Here is a 24,785-nt window from a genome sequence, read left to right as displayed (position 1 = left end):
AGTTCCAACCCCCCTGCCACAGGCAGGGACACCTTCCACTAGACCAGGTTGCTCAAAGCCCCGTCCAACCTGGCCTTGAACACTTCCAGGGAGGGGGCAGCCACAGCTTCTCTGGGCAACCTGTTCCAGTGTCTCACCACCCTGCATAGTAAAGAATGTTTTCCTAATGTCTGATCTATATCTACCCTCTTTCAGTTTAAAACCATTACCCCTCATCCTATCACTATACTCCCTGATACAGAGTCCCTCCCCATCCTTCCTGTAGCCCCCTTTAGGTGCTGAAAGACCGCTATAAGGTCTATAAGGTCTCCCTGGAGCCCTCTCTTCTCCAGGCTGAACAACCTCAACTCTCTCAGACTGTCCTCATAAGGGAGCTGCTCCAGCCCCCTAACCACCTTCGTGGCCTCCTCTGGACCCGCTCCAGCAGGTCCATGTCCTTCTTGTGTTGGGGCCCCAGAGCTGAATGCAGTACTCCAGGTGGGGGTCTCATGAGAGCGGGGTAGAGGGGGAGAATCACCTCCCCTGACCTGCTGGTCACATTTCTTTTGATGCAGCCCAGGATACTACAGCTTTCTTTTTGCCTACCACAACATGAAGGTTGTGGTAAAGTCCCATTTTCAGTATTTTCAGGAGCCCAGTGCAGGAGCCTAGATATATAAAAGCAAATAAAATATCAGTTACCTAAATGTTTGTATGTTCAAGTTCCAATCTGCAAGTATGATATCTGTACATAAGGCCAGACCTAACATCCACTGAAATTAGTGTGGATTACTTTACCGTTAACTTTCATGGACTCGGGAGTAAGCCCCTATCCAGGCCCCTATGTGGAATAATTACCTGCACACCTATAGTGTTTCATGTGACCACATAAAGCTCATTTATTTAAAAGTTTGATCCATAAAAGAACACAAATCAGCATAAATGCTAGAAGTAAATTTCTCCAGCTAAATTAAAGCATCATTCTTAAAATCAAAATATATTAATTAATATCATCACTAGTGAATATAAGGGCGTTTCCCCCTTGTCTCACATAATTTTGTTGCATATAACTTCATATACCTGAATAACTAGAAGTTTTGTCATGCAGCTCTAATAACAGCTCTTAACAAGGCTAAAAGGACAACTCACATGAAAAATTTAGATGGTCTACAGAGAACCTTTAAAAAACACAAAAGCTTTGTTTTACTACTTGTTTCTTGAACAACGACCTTTTACCACTCTGAGTATTTGCTGTACAATGGAGATGTTAATAGTTACCCTCAGACTGTACCTTATCTTTTACTGTAAACCTCTTACGCAGCGCATTCACATTTCATGTCCTTTCACAGTGCAGTTCACTTAGAGACAAAAGCAAGAGGAATTTGTTTCAGTTGAACTATTCCTTTTTAACAGACACTTTCCAGCTCACTTGCAGAAGCTGCCAAAAGGGAAATCAAGGATTGAGATTAGCATTTTTTTTCCCAAGATTTGAAAGACCAGTAAAGTCATGAGGATTTTTAAAATTTATTTGTCATTGATTAAAGTGTCATTAAAGTATTTACTAATTGATGGGCTGTCAACTATGGGACAATCCTACACATCTAATCCTCTAATAGGACAGTACAAATGTCTAATCCTCTAATGGCACAGTCTTCCAAGATGTCATCATCAGATCTTAAATTTGTCCTGTTGGAAACTGTTTCCAAGTTTTACACATTTCCAACCACTGCTATTGAATTTGTTTTGCTACAGGAACAATACAAGACTAATTATATTAATTGTATACTAATCTCAGGCTAGGCACTCTAGACACTGTGCTGAACTTTCATTTGTTTACATGCTGCTCAAATCTAATGTTACTATAGATGCGTATGACTAGGAAATGTTTTGTCCAAAAATTTTAAAATATACTACTATAAATATCAATGGCAAAAAATTTTCTAAGCTTTTGTACTTTCATATGTGTGTTGCTTATACATAATAAAGAATGAAGTCTCATCCAATCAGAATTTAACCAACTTAAAAGTGTACATGGAAATTTTACTATTACTTTATGTTACACAGAACATAATGACTAAACTATATATTACCTAAAGACCTTAAAGATGCTTACTACCTTGCAATACAAAATATTATTTTAAGCAGAGGTGGACCCAGTTACTGATTCAAGGCTGAGGGAATTTATTTCATCAAGAACTTGTGATGAACCTTTTGGCTACTGCTTTCCACTGCAGAAATGCTGGAAAGCATATAATAATTATTCTGTGCATCTTTCTACTCTATTTGCAGTAACAGAAAACTCATCACAGAGGGACTGCTAGTGTTCCTGGAGCCCAAAGATTCAACTATTTTTCTTGTCTCTAAATGGAGAAGTGAAGGTTCTCTCCTACACAGGTCTTAGTACTAGGTAAGCACAGGGTAGAAAAAACACCCTATCAACTCCCATTATGGTGCTACAGAGGTTTTCACATTATATTCTCCAAAGGTCCAACAGAGTGACCTGTCTCCAGGTTCCCTTGCTAAAAACTGTACCAAGGTCACAACTTACAAAACCACTTTAATATTTCCTGGTTAAAACAGACTACATAAATGGACAAAATTTTCAAAATCATTACGCAACAACAGGAGCAGAGCTAGAAGATTACTTAAAGGTGAAGGACACAACCCTATTGTACCTCTGTCATGTTTCGTCAGGAGAGAGTGTAATAACCATTCATTCTGCCCACTGTGTTGTTACTAAACCTTTATTTCAGGAGTGAACTATTACGAACTAGTTTTGGTTGCATTCTGCTGTGAATATGTAGATTTTTTTAAAAAAGTGTACATAATATAATAGTGACAGTATTTGAAAAAATAATGTATTCTTGAAAAAATATTTTAAATAGTTAATACAGTATGTTACCATAATTTCTTTAAGGTTTGGGACCAGATCATACAAGATAGATTCCAGCAGTGGAAAATATCATCTTTTGGCATTTTTTATATATCTTCCAAACTAAGATGTTGTTTTTTCTCCGGCAGAGGTCTGCACTGAGCACTACTGTCAACATTCCCACCAAGAAAAAAAATACTACCAAAACTGATTCGGATCGTCTAAGACTTACACAAGGGACAAGGCCACCTATGGGGGTCTTTACCTTAATACTGGCATTGGGCCTAAGCCTTGATTTAAGTTCCCAGGCAACAGATCTATTAAAGCTATATTACTAAGGTTCACACTGCCCCTGAAAGCTTTATTAAATGATTACTTCACAGCATGGAGGGAAATCTATTGAAAATTAATATTCAGCATCAGCTAGTCATGGCTCATAGCTGAGATGTGCTCTTTGTGTCAAAAAAGTATAATTTTCCAAATAAGAAAGTGTAAGTAAAATTCCTCTCATTAACTTTACCTGTCTAATCTGACTTCTACAGCTATAGTCAATGGGGAGAAAAGGCCATTTCTAGACTTGATTTAATCTTTCTTCTGTCTTAGAAGACCAATCTCGGGCAGGATGCGTTGCCCTCTGGAAGTGCCTCTCTGCTTCTGCAGACCATAGAAGAGCCCAGCTGCCTCACCAGCGTGGCTGAAGTTAAACAACACGAACCCCAGCTCATGTGAAAGGAGTAAGATTTGATGTATCCATCCAACTCACAGGATTCTGACAGACTCAAAGAAGCATCTTGAATATATACAGGATTTAGTGTATTAGGTAATCCTTTTGTAGAAAACAATTTGAGACAACTTATGCTAAGTAAAATCATGCTCACACACACTTTTTCAAAAGAATTGTTCAGAAACAGCTAATTAGCTAAACTTCTACAGTATTGCCACAGTCAAAATATACACATTTTCTTTTATAAAAACACAATTACATATTTTATGAAGGTGATTTTTTAATGAACAGTTAAAACCTCTAAATAATTTAAAGATACAATTTAATCTTAACAGATTTTTCATTTTGTCATTATTGCATTGCTAAGAAATGTAATAATTCTGATCATACAGTCCTAAAGTTATGAACAATTAAGTAAATGGGCAAGTTCTCTTGCTGATTTCAATTAATTTGAAAAGTAAAGGATCTGAAGAGCCCAGGCAGGCAGCTCCTATCCCTGTGAGCACCAGGTGGCAGTCCGGCGTTGACTGACAGGTCTTCATTTTCTCCTGCACTCCCCAAACCAAATAGAAAGGATTTCTCAAGGAAATTTAAGAGGTTTGGAGAGGTGTGACCATGTTTATTGAACTATTAATTCTGTTAGATTTGCAAAGGTTAAATTCAATAAGCAATTATTATTTTAAGAAGCAGTCACCAACAAACAGCCCAAGGACTATTCAAATTACTTGCAAAAAAGCAGGAAGTCTGTGTTCATCATCTTGACTAGAATACTTAAGAAGTTTACTAATCTTCTACCATGTACATTCATTTGGTTGCAGTAGATATACCAGGAATTTTAGTATATGTTCCTTGCACACTTTCTCTAAATTCTTCTCCACATAATTCTAACATTTGTGAAATCAAAATACATTTATAGAAATTACATACAATTTATCTTACAAAGAAACAAATTGTTTCTTCCCAGAGCACTCTCACGTGGCTATACTCACTCTAGTGATGTTTAGAAATTATAGACTGAGGACAATTTTACTCACAATTAGTATGTTTTATACTCTCTTTCAAATACACCTGTGGAATTTTCAATGTGCACAGACTATTCTCATCTTTTTATTCTGTTGGGACAGCATGGAAGAGATTTATAGCCTTAGACAAGTCTACAAGGGAAAACATGTGATGCAAGACAACTCCTGCTCTCGTGCACAAATGCTGGTGGAGGACCCAAAGGTAGGGGCAGTGGCCTCTAATGAAGGAGCAGGAACAAAGTCCAGAAGGAATTTTGTTCTTCAATCATTACTCAAAGGGAAGTGGGGACCGTCTTTAAAGGTCATGCCTGCTCTTAAAACCATTTACAAAACAGTGTATCATCAGAAGTAGTAGAATTAATACTAGCTGGTTTTCAGTTGTTACTGGGGTGGGATGAAGATCATACATATGGCCCATGACCACTGCTTAGCTGAGAGGCAATACTTTGCCATGCTACAGTAACTCCAATGCTTTCAGTTTCTACATCCATAGTCTCAAAATCAGTGGAGCACAATGGTGGTGTAAAGATTTTTTCTCTCACTCTGGTTGGAAAGTTTCACCTTAATAAAGATACAGCACAAACTTTTACCTTAGTTATCAGTAAACTGTTTAAAGCAGAAGTCTTCAACCAGTCCCTCATACATAACTTCCTTCACAAATTTTATAGTAATCACTCCATTAGACAGTATTTTAAAAACCAAAATATACATACATAAACTACTGACACTTTCATCTTTAGAAGTGTTTGGGACAGGCATACTACTAGAGTTCTGCAAAAACATGATAAAGTCATAGTTCTAGAATCACTAGCTGTGTCCTACGAGAACATAGACTTTGTAGGTTTTGCCTTCCCTATATTGAGATAAATACAGAAAGATCTTTACCACAGCTGTGAAATGGCTCTCTATACACACTTAAGTGTCATGTTTCACCTCTCTGTTTTCAGGGATTTACAGTTTTCACTAGAGTAATTACAGTTTATCATCTTAAAAGTATAAACAACTGAGCACCAGGTATCATGAAAAAAATCCATTATTTGGTATCAGTGTATTCACACTTTATTTTATAAAGTTCAAATTAATTAAAAAAAGGAAATACCTGCACAAAGAAATGAAATTAAAGCCAGATATTCTAGAAAAAGATCACTAGTGATGACCAAAGGAATAGGAACGTGACAAACTAACATCCATAAGCCACAGGTAAAATAGAGTAGTCCTGCACTTCTCAAAAGTCTTTTTCCCCCCCCCCCTACTCTGAAGTGTTACCATGTCTGAGTAATAATAGCAAGGTTTTATTCCACAGAGCCAGTCCTTCTGAGCATTCTGAGCAGGATCTGCTGACTTCAGTAAGGAGAAAAAAAAGTTTTAATGCTTTTTATTGCAGCTAGACCTGCAAAACCAGCACAACCAAGAAAGACGGATTCTGTTCCTGCTTGTTCATCTTCAATAGAATTCTTTAAAATGCCAATGAAAAAATGCCTGCTTGTCATAGGTCACTAAATGTAGAAGTTCCCAGGCATGAACTGTGATAAAGAAACAGGATTCTGTGCCTTCATATAGGCTTGCAGGATAGATGCCTCATAAATGACTTGGAAGCAATACATATCTTCTCTGATAGAAGGGGACACACATCATGAACTGAAAATCAGTTCACATTCCCAAAGTCAGTTAAGTGTAATCACTGGCCTTCTCCAGCCAGAATCCTAGTGGCTCTGAAGCAATTGAGGCATCCCCATAATCAAGTCTTCTACATACAACTCTAGACCAGGCTCTGGTGTCCAGGCTGCCCCACACCATCTCCATACCACCCTGTGTCTATATCATCCACAGTGCTGAACAGACTCCCCTTAGTAACAAAGAGAGAGAACTGCTGGCAGAATGTTTTCTCCAAAGATATGTTGACAAGGGAACTGGCTTTTGCTGTTGATCTGCCACAGCCTTAACTTCCTAGTCTTCAATAAGTAACAAAGCCTGTTTTCCTCTTGGGTCATCTTTAGTGCAAACCTGAGCTTCAGTTAGAGGGGTATATATTTATTATGGACTATTTCCTATTATACTTGCCTTCGAATTTTTATCCATGGTACAAACTGAGACAATAACTGTTAATGTTAATATGGCTATGGAGCAAGCAGTGCATGGAATGGGCACCTATTGAGACTTTTTCATCAATCAAAAATAAATATTTTTTTAAACCATATATGCAACATGTGATTTGCTGTGTCTTTTATAATGTGAACTACTTGCTTGTCATTTTAAAACTAGCTTTAATTGATTTTCAGATTTTAAGCATCACTACAAGGATCTATTTTTATTTTATTGCACTGGCTTCTACTTTATTGTTTCATTTTATGTTAGTCTGTTGAGATGTCTTTATATGAGGTATTTTCTTCTTAGCCATATTTTATTGAAATGTCAACTCGTACTAGGGATCTTTCCATGGTTTTTTGAAACTTAGAAATAGCTTGGCCCTTACATGATACTTTAATAATGTTGCCAATCCTCTGATAAGTTGCTCACATCAGATATTTAGCCCCAATACCTAATGCTTGAGAATCTACATTGATTCTCTTCACGTTCCGCCTCTGCATTCCAAGATTTATGAATATTAAGTTGTGCTTGCCCCAAAGCAAAAGTATACTCACTAAGATATTTGCTGAGATCAGGAGTCTCTCTGCCCCATTTTTAAAACAAAGGCATTTATAAAGAAGCACTATAAAATGTACGACACTGAAAAAATAAGAAAAATTCAGTATTTTTAAGAAAGTGAGAAAAAAATCCTCTAGTTCAAAGCATCCTATCTGAGCTACCCTAAATAATGCAAAAGAGTAACAATTTGTGACATTTGTACAGAATTATGTCTGCTGAGAAGTGTGAATAAACTCTGACTTCTAAAATTATGACCATTATTTTTAAAAACAGTGGTCACCTCGGGTAAAAAGATATCATTTTCTATAATTTTAACGCTTACCAATACGTGGGCAGATACTATATACAGCATCTATGGAGGTCAGTTAGACCCAGCAGCAATGGTTTCATCATTACCCAGCATGCACATAATTACTTTGTGTACCAAGCACAAAAGTCATAGACCTATGCAGAGAGTACACACGTACATCTTTCAGTGTTGAAACATCTTTCACAAGGACTAACTGAGCTTTATCATTTTAAATGCATACATAAACAATTGTACTTTTAAATTTCCTGAAATGTCATCTTTTTTTTTTTTTTTTAATTATTACATTTCTTAAACTCTGTTCCAAATGCTCTCATCCTCCTTTGTGATTTGGTCCTTTTTTATGCATGCATGAAAATAAGGAACTTATTTAAAACAAGCTGAAACTGGTACAAATGAGAAGGAAAAAAATCACAGAAGAAATGTGAATGAGGTGGTTTGCTGGTTTACCAACAAGTGGAATAAACATGCTATGGCAAAAACATCCCATTGAGATAAGAACTGAAGCAAACTAATACTAATCACTTATGTAGGCATATGTTAAGGTACCCAAGGCTCAGTTTCTAAACTGTGACTACATAATATTACTTCTGCCCTTCTGTAATTACATTGCTTTCAGTTTTATATATTAAATAGTTCCCCAGCTCATCTTCAGAAAATAATAAATCAGTTAATTTTAAGAGCAACCACATATGGTTAAGATAATTCAAGAGATACAACTGACTAATTTTTTTTTACACAAATCTTTGTATTAAAGTAAAAATAGAGCTCTACTGTGTTTATTACAGCTAATATCCTTATTGAAATCAACAGTATATGAGGCATTCCCAGCATGTTCCATATAAGCCATTACTGAAATATCTCACTGCAATTATTTTTCAGCAATTTCCTCCCACTGTTATTCTATATATTACAATACATTGAGCACAAAATAAGATGTTGGTATCTTTCAGTATAGCTTCTATTGGATTATGAATTGAGATGGATATAAATTGGATTGTAAATTAAGAAACACGAAAAGTCAAGGCACCCCTTGGATATAGAAAGCTCACTCTGTGCGGCAGAGACCTCACCTCCCCACCAGCATCAGGGCTGACACTTGAGACACTTCAGGATAACGCTCTTATTCACCACACTGGCAGAAATAAGAAATTCCCTGGCTTCAAGAAGAAGCGTTAGAGAAATTTATTCTTCTCTTTACTGGCAATTGCTATGTAGGACATTATATGGATTCCCGGATAGCATTAGTGGTTCTGTTTTCTGCATGCCTCAGGCCACAGGGTTGTGATTACTTTTAATCAGTTTCAAGACTCCCCACCCTCAGCTGTGCTTTGGTTATCTGCAGACTGGATCAGTACATTGTAGCCTACCTACAGTAACACTTGGAAGTTTCCCTGAGGCTTTCAGGCTATGCAGAATGCAGCCAAATCGAAAGTTTAGGTCCCTTTCCTCCCCCTTCCTCTCCCTACAGGAACTTTGTTGGCTGTTCCCTGTTTCCCATCAGTAGCCCCAAGTATTAGAGAGCAACTGGAAATTCTGCCTTCTCTTTTTTAAGGCAATACCATAAAACCAAAAAGAAAGGAAAATAAAAATAGAATAGAATAAATAAAATGAAATAAAATAAAATTAAATTTAAAAAAAATTCCTGGACGCTTGTCCAAGAAACATTGTTTCTTATTTCTTTTACCCTTAAATTCCTTCTGAATACCCATGCAAATACATTTAAATTCACTTTACACATATTCCTGATAAAAAACAAGTTCCAAAATCATCAGTCTTTGTGATCAAGAATAAACTTTACCAGTCTTCAACCCCTGAGACTCAGTTTAATGAGTGCAAGGAGGACAGAATCCTTGGCAGTCACCCATAAACACAGTGAAATAGATTCTGCCACTCACACTCACACTTGTTCCTCACTCGTTAGCTGCCTTCATTTCAGTGAAACTTATAACTGAAGTGTAATTGACCTCTGCTGATATGGCAAGCACACTTTCTGTTTCAAAAGATCTATAACAGTCATTGCTAAAGGATGGCAAATCTTAACACAAGTGCTTAAAGAGAGTGAATAGTGTTGGCAACAGTAAAATAATTTTCACTATCATATGCTAATTATTGGTAGCATAAAACCCATGAAATTATCTACCAATGTGGTAAAATCATGTCAGTGAAGGGTGTGGGGAGCAACTGGGAAGATGTAGTGACAGTGCCTTGTGCATATGCAATTCTTATTATTCAGAAAAAGAAAGAAAAGAAAGTTAGAGGAAATGTATTTATAAAAATCCCCGGTGAATAAGATATTAATTAGCAAAAAGGGCTCAGCCAAACACTCAGACAATTTATATAGCACATCAGACAAAATATGCCAGCTATTCAAAAAACCAAGGCAGATAAGATTAGGCTTGTGCAGGTTGTCTCACTGACATGCAGCGTTCTAGACAAGCAAGTGAACATATTACACAAGAACCTACACAAACTACAAAACAATCAAAAAGACTGCTTCAATATCATAATGTAAAACTGTAATGGGAAGGCAGACAGGATGATAAAAAGAAGCAGATCTCTTTGAAATGTGAGTCAAGAGAAAAAAAGTGACAGGCTCATAACATTTTCAGATAAGGATTTAAGATTATGGCACCTTCTGCAAGAACAGAGGAAGTGAACACCAAAACATGCAGCTGTTAAAACAACAAGATTAGCATAATTTTTACAAGCTATATAACTCCACTATTAGAGAACTCAGCTAATTCCAGAAAGGAAGATATCCAAGGAGAGAGGGATGGAAGGTCTAATTAAATGGAGAGCAATGCTGCTAAATAAAGTCTTCAGTACAGAAACTGCAGCTTATTGTAAAATAACAGGACTGGGCTCCGCTAATTTCCCAGCAGCAATTCCAAAAGCAAGAAGCTGCAAAAGCTCTTCCTCTTTTGGTAGTTTTGTGATGAGTAGCCATAAATTCAAGTTTAACTGAAAGAAGAGTTTTGCAATTGCAAAACCAAGAGCTGCAGTACCGCCAGCTTTTAAAAGCTGCCACTTGCAGCACTGGCTGTGGGAAGCCTAATGCAAGATTAATACTCCAGCTGCAGGAAACCATGTGTTTTTATTTAATGTTGACTACAAAACTTTTCTCTACTCATTGTTGAAATATAGGTTGCAGGAAGAACAGTTTTGCCCTTCAACTGGTAAAGGACACAAGTTCCAGTTAACTCCTGCCAGCAAGACTGGCTGACCGGCCATGCTGTGATGAAAAGAATAAGGGCAGAAGCTCTGTACAAATACACAAGACACTGTCATGAACAGCCATGAAAAAGACAGGCCAAAACACTTCACAGTGTGATAAAGAGGAAAGGAAAATAAATAAATAAAGACAAGTAAGATAAAGAGACACAGCCAAGTTACACTGGAAAAAGCAAAACCAAAATCACTGTTAAACCATCTGTGGGTAAACGTGCTTTTCATATGATGGGGAAAGGTATACATGGCTGCCCCACAAGTCTTGTAATTTCTCTGGTTTAAAAATAGCATCAACATTCCTGTTAAAATCACCAGTAAAATGAAAGGAGAATTGGGACAATTTCCCAGTTTTTGATGGATTCTTAGTTTGGCTACAGTACTTCTATAATGTAAATCTCCATCTTGAGACATAACAAATCACCAGGTAGCGGGTTAAAAATGCTTCTAAAAGTATCGTCCAAGTTGGTCCTACCAAGTTAGGCCAGTCTAATATGTAAACACAACACTACAGAACATAAACAGCAAAGCAAAGTTGCAGGTGTAGTATTAGGATCTACTAATTTCATGGTAAGTTTTTAAGCACAAAACAAATAATCACTTTATGATCAAGCTTATGGAGACAGACCTACAGACAGATGTAGAAGTACAAGCTGCTTCTGCACACAGTCTTTTGTGTCCCCAAGCACATGATTCAAATACTTCAGGATGAGCACTGGTTAATTTTCAAGACAAAATATTATCTCTTTGGTAATCTCTTTGAACACCTCTTTCTTGCTTTGCTACTGAACACTGGCTCAAGCCCAAAGTAGCTACAAGAAATCAAAACAGCATAAAAAGTAAATATTTACAAACACACGTACCAAGGAAGACAATGTGGGAGAAGAAAACAAGCAGCAGTAGGTTTCCTCTCAGTGCCAGCTGGTAGGATGAATGCTGTAAGTCCTGTGAGAAGGCAGGTGACCTGGCCCACAGGAGCTCCAACATCCACAACTCTGATTTGAGGCAGGGAGCAAAACTCCAAACAACTTTAAACAAGAGGATCAAATTCAGCAATTCATATAGCACCAATAACTGAAAAACAGAATTAAAAAACATAATCAGATGTTTATTCAAATATATTTTGTTCCAGGGAGAACAGCAATTTATTCCTGCTTTGTATTTGTTTTGCATGAAGGGTGGTGATTTGCTGGTGCGTGCAGGGAGGGGGAGAAAAGAAAAGGTGTTCAAGTTTTTAAAATACATGTTTATTAACAAATACTTGGCTTTGGTCCAATAGTCTTCCTGTTTACTCATTATGACCTTAATAGTGTCCTAAGCAAAGCAGTTCCTACAGAAAAGTGTTGCATTTATAATGGGTAAAACTTATGTGTTGGATTGACAGGTCAAGGTGGAAGGCTTTTCAGAGGCTTGTGGGATCTTCATTTTTCCTCATTTTGAGCTTAAAAAAGACAAATGTTCATAATTCTTCATTTCTGTGGAATCCTTAGAAATGTTTTTCTGCAGTTTAGCTAGCATTGTGAATGATTCCCTTGCATAGCTCCACAAGCCACCCTCGTATGAGGAACAGAAGAACAAGTTAAGAAAATGATAAGAGAAGTGCCTAGGGAAGACAGCACTGCACTGTATATTACAAAGATCAGAGGGAGCCCAGAAGCAGAACTGAAAAAAACTCGTGTTCACAACATGCATTGCAGTGCAGAAATTCCCAGAAAACTCAAATACCATCATTGTCATTTTTGAAATCAAGAAAGCTGGGGGAAAAAATTGCAGAAGGGATCTGACAAAAGTGCAAGCTAACAAGTCACTTCCATGGAAAGATTTTATTGAGACATTTGACCTTAAACAACAGATACAGTAGATTTTTAAGTCCAGTCAAAAGACTATCAATCCTTGAAGCCAAACCACCTCCATATCTGGTGAAGAAAATGCATGAACTAAAATATATAATACTAAAAATGCTTATTTTATTTCCTTCTGTGGAAGGAATTCACTGAAACAATCAGCCAAACAAAAAAGCTTTCAGCCTAAGCAAACAAACAGAAATTGTGTTAGGAAGAGTTTGGAGCAGCATATTCATCCCAAAATATTTATGGTGACTGAGTAGTAAGCTTTAGTTGAGAGAAGTAAAGGCTGTGTCCAAAACACAGAATGTGACAGGAAGCAACCCTTAAGTTTGTACATACACAACAATACAAATCCCTGTTTCATTTGCTGTCACTTCTTGTTGACTGGCAACCTTTGTTAAGAGAAGTGATAGAACATGTTTTCTTGGTGTGTTTACTAGGTCTATGACTGTAAGAGAGAACACCAAGAATAGAAAGCAAGTGACTGGTTTCTTAGAAATAGAAATGAAATTGAGAAAAATGGCATTAGTGCTTTTAATAACTAACTGGAAGAAAACATGGAACAAGTAAGAAATCTACTTGACAACAGACAGAAATTAGAAATCTTCAGGATCATTTAGTGGACTAAATGACTTGGAACAATATTCAGAAAAGCTGAAACAGACATTGTGCTAAATCTGATCCTACTCTACATACAGTACTGATCAATAAACTGAGATCCAGTACACAGAGACTTATTTAAATTATTTTAGTAATACTTAGGACACTCCTGAGAAGCATGCTGTGAGTTGGTATAAAATTTGCTCATCAGCATAAAAAGGAGAAGGAGGAGGCCTCAGCTAGCACAAGCATTGCTAATGAAATAAAGATAAGCCTTTGTGCTCATGCCTGGCATATCATTGTAAGTTGTTCTGTATGTTGTATTGTCTTTTAAATGTCAGCTATTGGAATAGACAGTTCATATGAGAATCTTTGTTTTCCAACTTTTTCTTTTAAATTATTTTTGCTGCTGCTTTTTAAGGAAGCATTTAGCCTCTGTGGTTCCAAAGAAAAGCTTGAAAATAGAAATTGTGTTTTCAGGCATCCAACGACTGGTCTGTCATCCAAACGCTGGATCATACAGTAGATCGGTGATCTCCATGGTTAAAGATATTCTAATATATAGCAATTCATAAACATTTGTACATATGGATTTGTATTTCTATATAAAACAAATCTAGACATCACTCTAATTTGTGATATTCTGACATTTTGTATATTTGAACAAGGCAAAATAACCCCAACCCAAACATGAATTATGGTATGGCCAAGCTGCTAATTACAAGGTTTACAGAAGGGAAGATGAAGTCTTATGACTATGTCATTTGGGAAGCGCACATCAATATAAATTTTGCTCTTTCCTGGATGGCTAGACTTGCGACGCTACTACCATCCAAAGAAGTCCAACTTCCACATGCTTATGTGTGATATTCCTCTGATGCAGTCTCTTCCACTAATCTTCTAAGTGTTGTATGTGATTCCCTCTGTGTGCAAAAGCTACAGGGCAAACTGCGATCAATGTGTAATTTGACTTGATGCCCTTTGAGTTTCCCAGTACTCTGAAACAGGCAAAATCACTTAGAGTAGCTGATTCAATTTGTCAGGCAGCACTGTATGTAACGTGTGTATCGGCCCTAATTCAGCTGTAGCAGAATAGGGTGTCATGTCAGTCCGTCAGCACATTGGGCTATTCACAGGAGCAGGGCAGAGTGGGATGTGAGCCATAAGCACTTCAAGCAAGAATATTTAGTTAGAGAGGAACTCTCGTGCATGTACAAATATTAACATTCACAGTCACACAGCAATACATTTTATAGAGATAAATTCAGTGATTGTAGATACTGAAAGTTCACAGGACAGGCACTTTCCCACATACCTCATCAAAGCTCTCTGAAGGAACAAAAAAATTCTCCCTTTGGCTGTTTTCTAACACAGTTTCCAGTTTTTCCGGGATATCACCTCTCAGAAGGTTTTGAGCTTTCTTTCAGTTTTGGTTTCGTTTGGGTTTGGGTTTTTTTGCTCTCAAACTGCCTGACACCATATGTCCCAGCACTCTGAGGGACATATCTGAGAAGGGAAAGGGAGATGCAGGTTCCTCCATTTAACATTTGTTTCAGTTGTGAAGTTTTTTTATACAAATCAGCTAAGGCAGAAGTTCCCATGCCACAGCAGACTGCTACTCTGCCACCAGATCTTTATATGCAGTGTTTTAAATGTTTAACAATAGAAAATTATAATAGAACAAACAATGCATGTCTGTTGTTTAATATATTAATGCCAGGAAATAATCATTTACACTAATTGTACCTACATGTGAGCTATCAGTTCCATTGTTTATGGTTTAAAAGTCCATTAAAGAAGACTGTGTATTGATACAATCCACTTAATTCCAGGATTTACCTGAAGGCTATGGTAATATTCATACACATAGGCAGACAGCAGGCCTATGCAGATGCACATTTGTAATTCTTTTTCATAAATAATAGTTTTATAAAATATACAAATGTGGTGTTTGAGTTACATCCCAATATCATATCTTCTATTTGAAATATGCTAGAACACCTTTAGCCTCTAATTGAAAATACAAAATGGTCTAACCTGAGAAAAAAGTGAGATATCCTACATTTATTTAAACATACTACACTGAAGACTCTTTTATCAAAGATGTAGGAGTACTTACCTTTCCTGATACACTATTTCTTGAAATGTCAGGATCCTAGAGAATTACCTTTAAGCCTCCAGACAGCATGTGCTTTCCCTGATTGTCTCTTCTGTTGTTTATCTGAGCTCAGAATTGGGCCCAAATAATTCAGACACAAGGCTTCAACAAGCATATTAGCCGAAGCAGCACACAGTGTTTCACAGATAATTAGTAAAAAATCAAGCATCTGAAATACAGTAGCACAGAAGACATCGCAAACAAATTGCGCTCGTCCCATTTAATTTCAACAAAAGGCTTCGAAAAGTCTTTACACTTTTGTGCAAATTACCTGCCCTTTGTGCGCCAGATATCCTCGCTGGGGTGCTGATAGCCTACTCAGGGCACCTACAGTCAACAGGATCTTGCTTTTCACTATCCTGATTAAGTAAGTAATGTTCACTTCCCGGGAATCCCCCACGGAGCAGCAGAGTTCCTACGTGCCTGGCCGTAACACCAGTAATGACTGGATTCTGAGAGAATTTGAAATCCTTCTTCAACACACTTATTTCTGTTTTCCAACCTATATTCAAAGCGATACTTTGGCATTGTTACGTGATTTTTGACAGGGTTACAGTAAATTCATCATGCTAAACTGAAATGTTTCTGGCAGATGTCTACTCTGCAACAATCAAGCTATGTGTACAGTAAAATGTGACAACCACAGTGCTACTTCTAGTTGTAAAAATTACACATATAATACTTTATTAATGCTAACTGGAGCATAATTATGCAGTATATTATTTATTTTTTCATTAGAAAGTTTTTTATTGAAAAATGTTGCTTCAGCATGTTAGATAGAATTAAAATCTAAAAAATTTAGTCTTGAGACAGAAGTTATTGGCAGAAAGAAAATAAACAAGTGTATGTGCTAATAAAACACAGTTTCTTTTTCAACCCTTCAGACTTTTTTTCTTAGCCACTATCAAATTATTTTTTCAGTCATTTCTAGTTTTATTCCTGAAGGCTACCCTGGAACAACAGATTTAGAAAGCTGTTTGGTAGGAAAAATCCCTGAATCACTGAAGGGGAATACCATAACTTTTCCAAAAGCAAACATTACAGAACAGGAGACAAAGAAGTAGGATTTATTTTGAAAGACATTTAAAGTATTCATATTTACAGAAGACAAACTTAAATAACGCAAAACAACTCATTCCCTGAGTAGCAGAATTAATTTTCATTTGTGTGATTTCAGTCTCTCAGCTTGTTTCCCTTGCATTCAATAAAACGTGAACTTCAGCTGTAGGTTTTTCCACAACTAAACATTTTTAGTAAGTCTCCCTTCTGTGGATTCTCTGACAACTTATAAGAGCTGAGCAAGTTCTGCAAGTGCCCTCTCAGTGGGGTAAGAATAGACCCACTCTCCTTTGTTAGTTTTTTTATTTTTAATGACACTCATTTTTCACTTGGTTTAAATGGGACCAACAGGCTTAAAAGTTATTAATAGGGAATAAGAAAATGGACAAACACACATGCAAGCATATATATCACAGTGGATTATTAAGACCTTTTCTCTCTGGAAACCAGGCCAAGAAAAGGGGAAAATTCATTTCTGTCATTGGAGAAATCCCCGTATGTCTCACAATACAGTCTAACAAACTACTTATGATTTCCACAGGGGTCAATTTTCATTTTGTCATTTGAGTCCCTCAATAACACCACAGAACCAAGGAAGCAGCCTGAGGGAAATAAATAAATAAATAAACCTAATGATATAGTTTGTGAGTTAAATATCTCCTGGAGTAGGGGGATGCAAAACTATTGCTGAATCAATGTAACACAGCATTGTATTAACCTCTAACTAAGGAGCAGGGAAGTGAAATATGCAGTAAAGTCTCTACACACACCTGACCTTTCCACCTGCTCTATAATTTCCTGCATTGCAACATGTGGAAGGATAGTCTACAAAAAACAGCCAGTACCCACTTCTTTTCCCTGGCCCAGAGGAATTGGACCTAGCTCTGTATTTTTGCTCTTTTAACGTTTCAGAGATTTGTAATGGTTATGATGAGCCTACTGATAGCTTACCACACATAATTCCCGGTGGTCCTTTGTTTAATACACCGGAATGCATTATGTCTTTTAAATTTTCCATAGACTTCTATATCATAGATGAACTTCCATGCTTTATTTCAGTGTGAGTGGACTATTTATCTTAACACTGCTGCTCATCTTCCTTTCACAGCCCATTTTATTAACTTTTTTATATTAAGTAAATTCACTTTTTATCTATGATGTTTGTTTTACAGGTAATTCATCTAATTTAAAGTATTTTCTGAGGGACTTCAATTTAGCTTTGCCCTTGAAATTAACATTTAATGTGTTTTACATTTTTGCAATAGAAATTAATCTTTATTTGAATTATTAGTCCAGAACTATAACCTACATTCACCATATTTGAATGTTGGTATGGGAAACATCTGTGATTGCCACATTACCCCAGACAGCTACCATGAGAGAGGACATATATCTTTGTGTTGTGGAGATCCTGCACTAGCAAAAAAAAGCACCATTTCAAGACCATTTCAGTAGATTAGACACATATACTGGTACTTCTCATGCTCCCACCAGTAAGGGTAAGGAAAAAAAACACAACCCGCCAAGCAAAACCCTAACCCACAGAGATGTTGTAGAACCTGTACAGACAGGAAGACTGTCAAGGAGCAAACCACCTTGTAGATCCAGGAGACCTGTCCCTGCTTTATCTGATACACATATCTTACTTTCTGAGCATGAGAAACATCACTTCTTTATTAGATAATCTCTCTAAACACAGAAGATAAACTGCCCAGAATACTGCCACTTTTCCTGTACACCTAGAATATACAGAGATGTTATGCCAATTAAATTTTTATGGAAAAACACTTCCTTCTATTCTTTTTAATGTTTGACACAAGAATTCTATGAACCCCATTCAAATGATTAAAATAATCTATTACTGCCACTAGACAAATCCATGAGGTATAACTGCACCAGCTCATCTAACCTCTCTAATATGAAAGAAAAAAAAATTCCATCCAGTTCATTTATTGATTTTATATATTTTTTCTCTATATATGCTGTATGTATGCATACACACACACAGCATTTTAAAGGTAAATTTATCTTTCAGAAAAGCATCAAGTTGTGAGCTAAGACTATCAGGAGGTGGGTAATCAAATGCTGGGTCTGGTAGTTTGTTCTACTCATTACTGTCTTCATAGTTACATTCAGGTAAGAAATTGGACAACAATTTTTGTTTGGCTTTAGATTTTAGCTCCTTCTGCATCTCTCTGGTGGAATAAGAAAAGCTTCAGAACACAGTAATTTGTGCCTGTGAAGATACTGGTACAGTGTGATGGAGTCACATCTCAGTTTTCTGATGGATAAACTGAGTAGAATAAGCTCTGCAATTTAAAGCAATTGTATGTCTCTAAGTCATTTCTGTGGCTCTGCTTTGGACTATTTCTGTTTTTCAAAACACAAAGGTCAGAAAGCAGTGTTCTGAAACTGGTTTCATAAGTACACACTCTTCCCTGCTTCCACTCACTGCATTACCCATTTAAAAATCGAAAGGTCACCATGAAAGGCCACAGCATTTCAGCTGAAAACCATTTTTCGGTACCTTCTTCATCACGATCCTCAGGTCTTTTCAAAGTGTTTAAAATTAATCCTTTTTCTGTGAAGTAAATTCTAAATATTTTCTTTCCCTTTCATAGCGTGGAAAAAATTTTCTCAGAAGAGGTCCATCCTACCAGGTCCAGATTTCTCTAAATAAACACCTTGTAACAAGGTATATATTTAATTTACTGTTCCATCAGATATTGATTCATCTACATATTCTGCTAGGAATGCTTCCAGGTCATTGATGAAAATGTTGAATAGTGGCAGGCAGAGTACCAATTGCTGCAGAACCTAAAATCCCCCTTTTAAAAATTATTTCATTTGACAACTACTGTTTGAAACCTATCAGTTACTCAGTTTCAATCTATATCATCTGCACATATTAAAGTATAATCTTGCAAATCAGGATGTCATATAAATCCTAAGTTAAATGTGTTAAGAACTCCAGTATATTATGGCTATACAATTATTTTTATCAACTGAACTTTTATTCTCATTAGTGAATAATAATCGAGATGTATTTCCCATAAAACTATACTGACATGCATTAGTACTTTTTCCATAATTTAATTTCTCATTATTTCCAGATCAAGCTTCCAATGATTTTCCCTGAGAATAAAATTAGTTTTCCCCAAATTCTAATTACCATTTTTGAACATAAAGAGTAGCAAGGCAGCATCAACTTTTTGGAATTCCATTTATGTTAAAATCCACTCTTGCCTAAGGTCTTCAAATGATATTGTAAGGCTACCACAAAGTTGCAGGTAAGTTTAATAAGCAAAACACCACTTTTCAGTAGCAGCAGTTCTTTTCATAGATAAATACGGATTAGGCATCAAAGAAGCAATGAGAGCCAAAAGAACTGGACAGGAAGTTAAGTGAAAACATGGAGAATGCTGGATTAATAAACCGAGTGATAAAACGAAATGGCAAGAAGCTGAAAGCTGAGATGGAGCAAAAATACAGAAGTAACAAAGGGAGATAAGCTGACGTGATGACATGGTAGATTCATTTTCTGTTTGTTTGCTGAGATAATACTTGGAGGTCTCCATCCTCGAAATTTTAAAGTGTTCTACAAATCCCATCAAAATCTTTCAAGTGTTCATGTAGAAGATCATAATGTTGATTCTTTGGACTGTTTTGTTTATAGAAGTTAAGGTGCAACTGAAATACTGTCAACTTCCTTGTCACAGAAATTCATGCATGTTATTGACATGAACATATTTCTTACCTCAATACACCATCCAACACTTATGTTTCTCACTAGCAGAGAAAGTCACTTCACAAGGTGTTCCCACAGTCTTGTGATACTTTGAAATGAGAAGCACAGCTCATGCACTCTTAATACCTGAAATGAATGTCCTACTGAAGAAGACAGGTTGAAGAAACCAGGCTGGATATCTTTGGATTAGGTAAGAGAAAACTAGGCAGCAGTATACAAGCTATATCAAAGGACAATATATGGAAGATTATGACAAGAGAATGGTGATTGTTCTACACATCCACTGGGAAAAGAACATGGATACATCAGTATTACTTGCAGAAATGAAAATAAGATTAAATGGGGTATTAGAGAAAAGCTTTCTATCTGTAGCACTAGTGCCAACTATCTCTAGAGTGTCCAAACTTCCCTTCATCAGAGGTTTTCAAGAAAATGTTTTTAGACACTGTTTCAGCTTTGATTGCTGAACTAGAAGTTCTCTAGAAGTTCCTTCCAACCATGTACTTCTGTGTTTCCACAATATTTGTGTGTGCGCATTTTGGAATTAATATCTTTCAGTATTAGACTTACTTATACACATGATTCTACAAAGTAATTTGCAGCAAAAGTTGGAAGTTAGTATTACTCAGAAACACAGTATATTTTTGTCCTTTCCAAACAATGTGTGAGATACAAGTTCAGTATAGCCTTTTTTCATTTACATGTACATATACTACAAAAATATTACAGTTCTGATTTCAGATGCTATAAAAATTAGTATCGGCTTTAAAAGGATGTGAAACATGTAAAAATATCGTTTTAACACCAAAAAATACATTTTCACCACAGGTTTTTGTAACAAGACTTGCCTATGCAATACATGGAACAATTTAAAAATCATTTTGATGCATTATGAATCACCTGCAAAAAAATAAATAAGTGAAGACATTCTCAATTTTGGTAAATATTTATAGAGCCAAACAATATGAAGTATATGCAACAATCAAATTTCTAGTGAAAATGTGTGCAAGTAGGTTTATTTTGAAAGAAAAATTCCTACTCCCAGTGTCATACCCAATTAAATTCTCCAGGTAATGACCCCATTTGCATAGAGAGCTGAACCCACAAGTGGGAATTTTAATGGGCACACCACCTGAGTACATTAATTGAGAGTGACACTACTTGAACTAGTTTTGTGCTTACCCCACTGAAAATTCTACTCATATTATTTTTAATGTCAAGCTACAAGTCAAATTTCAAGATGATGGATTTGTTCTTTTTTAAGCATTGAATTTGAATAAAAGAAAGCTTTAATTCTGTTATGCATTGCATAGCTTTAACTAATCTGTAGTTCTGATTCTTACCATTGCTTCATTTTTTCAGTGATTGGAATTTAATTTTATTCATTAATTTGTGAATAATTAGATAGAAAATAATGCCTTCAGCAGCTAAATTGCTTTTGGATTGCTGTTTAATGTACTTGTACCAGAATATGTTACAGTAAAGCTGGCATAATAGTTTACCAAAATGTAATTGTGTAAATATGTCTAATTATTCCTTTTGAAGAAACAAGACTGAATATAAAATTTCAGTCATGGATACCTTAATTTTCTTAAACTTAACCCCATGAAAACTTGGTAGTTGCAAAGCAGATTACTGATGCAGAGACAGCAGTTGTCAACACTAGCGAAATCCTTGCACCGCGTTTCCCTTTATCCTTCACACACTACTTGTAATAACCTTGACATTGTTGTGGATTCTAAACCACTGCTGTTAGTCTACATTAAATATGTAACCAAGGTGTCTCCTCCTCACATGAAGAAACATACAAATGGAGTTGCATTTCCTAGGGAGGAAAGCAAACCCATGTTGTTGAATAAATTTCTTTTTTCCAGCTTGTTCATTAGTCTTCAGTAACTGAAAGGAGCACTGAATCTAAAAACTAGCATATATATGCCACTGGAAATGTATGAAACTAATGTACTGGTCTTATTCTTGGAGTAGAACTATTTTGAAGATTGCCACTTCGCAAGACTCTGCAGAGTCCATCTTGACAGAACTTTTGGTTCTTTATTTCAACAAGCAAGACAGAATCAATACATTTTGAACTGCATATATGCAAATATAAAACACTGTTGAGCTACAGTTACTTAGATATATTCCAAAGTTCCAAAGATATCACTTCCACAAGTCTGTTCAACTAGGAGTTCTATATAGCAGTGAACACAGAAAAGATGAAGAAATAACTTACAATATAACATACATCTTGGTATTGTCTAGACCTCCATAATAAAAACCCTTTCTGTTGTCTTTGAACAATAAAGATTAAAAAAAAAAACAAAAACCAAACAAACCACCTTGTGATAATGCTAAAGGAACAAAGGTATGCACTGTGGAAAAAGATTGTAATGTGAAATACAGGGAAGTTGAAGTACAGCGTATTCACAGTGTGGTCACTTCGTGCAGCTTGGAGATGAGACAAATTGCAGAAGCCTACATCACTGATTGAAGAGGAATTGTATAGTGCTTGGGCACCAATTACATACCCTACTGAGATGATATAAAGAGCCTCAATTATAGTGGAGTATTTTGTCAGTTAAAATAGCATATGCATATCAGAATAAAAATAAGTAAAATAAGGTATAAAAGGTAGCATACAATCTTTCATCTAACAGCCCATTTTTATGAATATTAAATGGTAATGTACTAACAATTGCCATAATATACATACATAAAGGAGGCGAGCAGGATTGTATGTAGTGTTTTACTAAATTAAGTGAGGTGAACTGATATACTAAAAAAATATAGAGATTAAGATCACCTACTCCAACTCAACATCTGCCTGTTTTGCTAATGGTAATTCAGAGAAATTTCTCTCTTTCCAACTATAGTGGAAATAGCCCATCATATCAAAGACTTCTAAAGAAAGGCCTCATGTCACTAGCACCACATCACTGGTAAATAGCATAAGCAAGTGCTTATGAGGAGGTTCAATTTTGTGCAAGCAATCAACTTCACATTTGAGTATACTGAGAACAGTGAACAAGTGCATCATGGAAGTGGGTGCAGGGTATTATTTTTATTGAACTTCTTTCAATATCCTGATGCTAAAATCAAGTTAAGGTCCCTCTGCTCTCTTTAGAAGTGATAAGAACTGACAGAAGGGTTAGAAGGTTGGAAAAAAAGTAAGACTAATGCCTGTAGGATTGTAGAGCTACTACTGTCACCAATCAACACTACCTGAAGTCTTCCAACACATGGAGTACACACTCACATATAGACACAGCAAGAGAGACAGAGAGAAGATACCAGAGAGAGATTTCTCTAATCTTTAATTTATTTTTGGGGCCAAGAGTAAGATTTCAGATATATGATTCATTCTACAATTCATTCTATCATGTATCTGTTGCCTTTCAGAAAGTTACAAGACTGCTGACAAAAGCTTTACTGTGGAAATACATCAATACAATTGGCATTGCTCTCCAAGAATATACATCAAATATTGCGATCATTGAGACAATATTTTAAAAACTTGTGAATAGCTCAGAAAAGTTTCTCATTTAGAAGATTATAAAAATAATTATTCACTAATCTCAAGAAGCAGTTCTTAACATGAGTACTATGGCTGAAATAGAGTCATTATTCAATCCTAAAGTTCCCAAATGTTCCTGATACTTCTTCACAGAAGCCATTTGTTTCTAGAAACATTATGTATTATGGATACCTGATAGAATACCTATAATAAGTCTCAAATGGTGCTATCTGTATATGCATTTATTAGTTCTCTTACACAATTCTTTTGGCACATGGTCTCAACGGCAAGACTTCATGATAGACACTCAAGCACAAGTTCTGTCAGTTTTAGCATCTTACTTCTGTAACGCCCAGAAGAGACATATCAGGATTTTTTTAGACCCTCTAAGGGCCTATGTATACACAGACATGGTAGAACATTCAATAAATTTAAAATGTACATAGAAAAATTCGTGCAAAAGACTGTAGACATGCAGTTTCTGCAGTTTTAAAGTAGCATGAGCATGTTCACACTAAGCTTAAGCCAACATGAAAAAAAATCTTTGCTTAAATCACAGTTGAAACAGTCTACTCTATCTGTGTTTAAACTAACTGATTTTAAAAACATACCTTACTTTAAAATAGTGGTACTGTGTGTAAGCCTTCGTTTCATTGACCACATAGGCCATTAGTCCTTAATACGTCTACTGCAATACTACGAATCAACTACACTCTTGTTCACCTTGTTTTTAGTAAACTGAAAACTGTTGCTGCATATGTATTAAAATAATTTTCATTTTGACTAAATTTAATGATTACTAGAATTTCACCTCATTAACATAATTTCACTGAGGAATTAATTTTCCCTCCTAATGACAAACTTCTCTACTGTTGGAGATTCATACTAACACAGCTTCTAGTGCCTGGATTGGTTTAGCTCCACCTGTAAGACAATTCACATGTACTGGCTCACCCCCTGTGCAAACCACCCCAAGGCCAAGGCCTTCAGGAAATGTTGTAACAGAAAAACATGATAAATCAGACATGAAATTATCATTCAGAAAAGTTACAGGGCAAGACTATAAGAAGAAGATACCCCAAAG

General features: G+C 36.1%; 1 long non-coding RNA gene across 1 annotated transcript; it reads right to left on the bottom strand.

The window, feature by feature from the left end:
* Window positions 1–216: 216 nt before the first annotated feature.
* LOC141923827 (uncharacterized) lies at window positions 217–11,845 on the bottom strand. The gene is made up of 3 exons (XR_012623406.1): window positions 11,642–11,845; window positions 1,271–1,417; window positions 217–647 (listed from the first exon to the last, which is right to left on the bottom strand). It is a non-coding gene; the product is annotated as an uncharacterized LOC141923827 (long non-coding RNA).
* Window positions 11,846–24,785: the final 12,940 nt, after the last annotated feature.

The sequence above is a fragment of the Strix aluco genome, chromosome 5 (assembly GCF_031877795.1).
Source record: "Strix aluco isolate bStrAlu1 chromosome 5, bStrAlu1.hap1, whole genome shotgun sequence".
Lineage (NCBI taxonomy): Eukaryota > Metazoa > Chordata > Aves > Strigiformes > Strigidae > Strix > Strix aluco.
The sequence above is the reverse complement of the archived record's forward strand: the minus strand, read 5'-3'. Positions and strand labels throughout refer to the sequence as shown.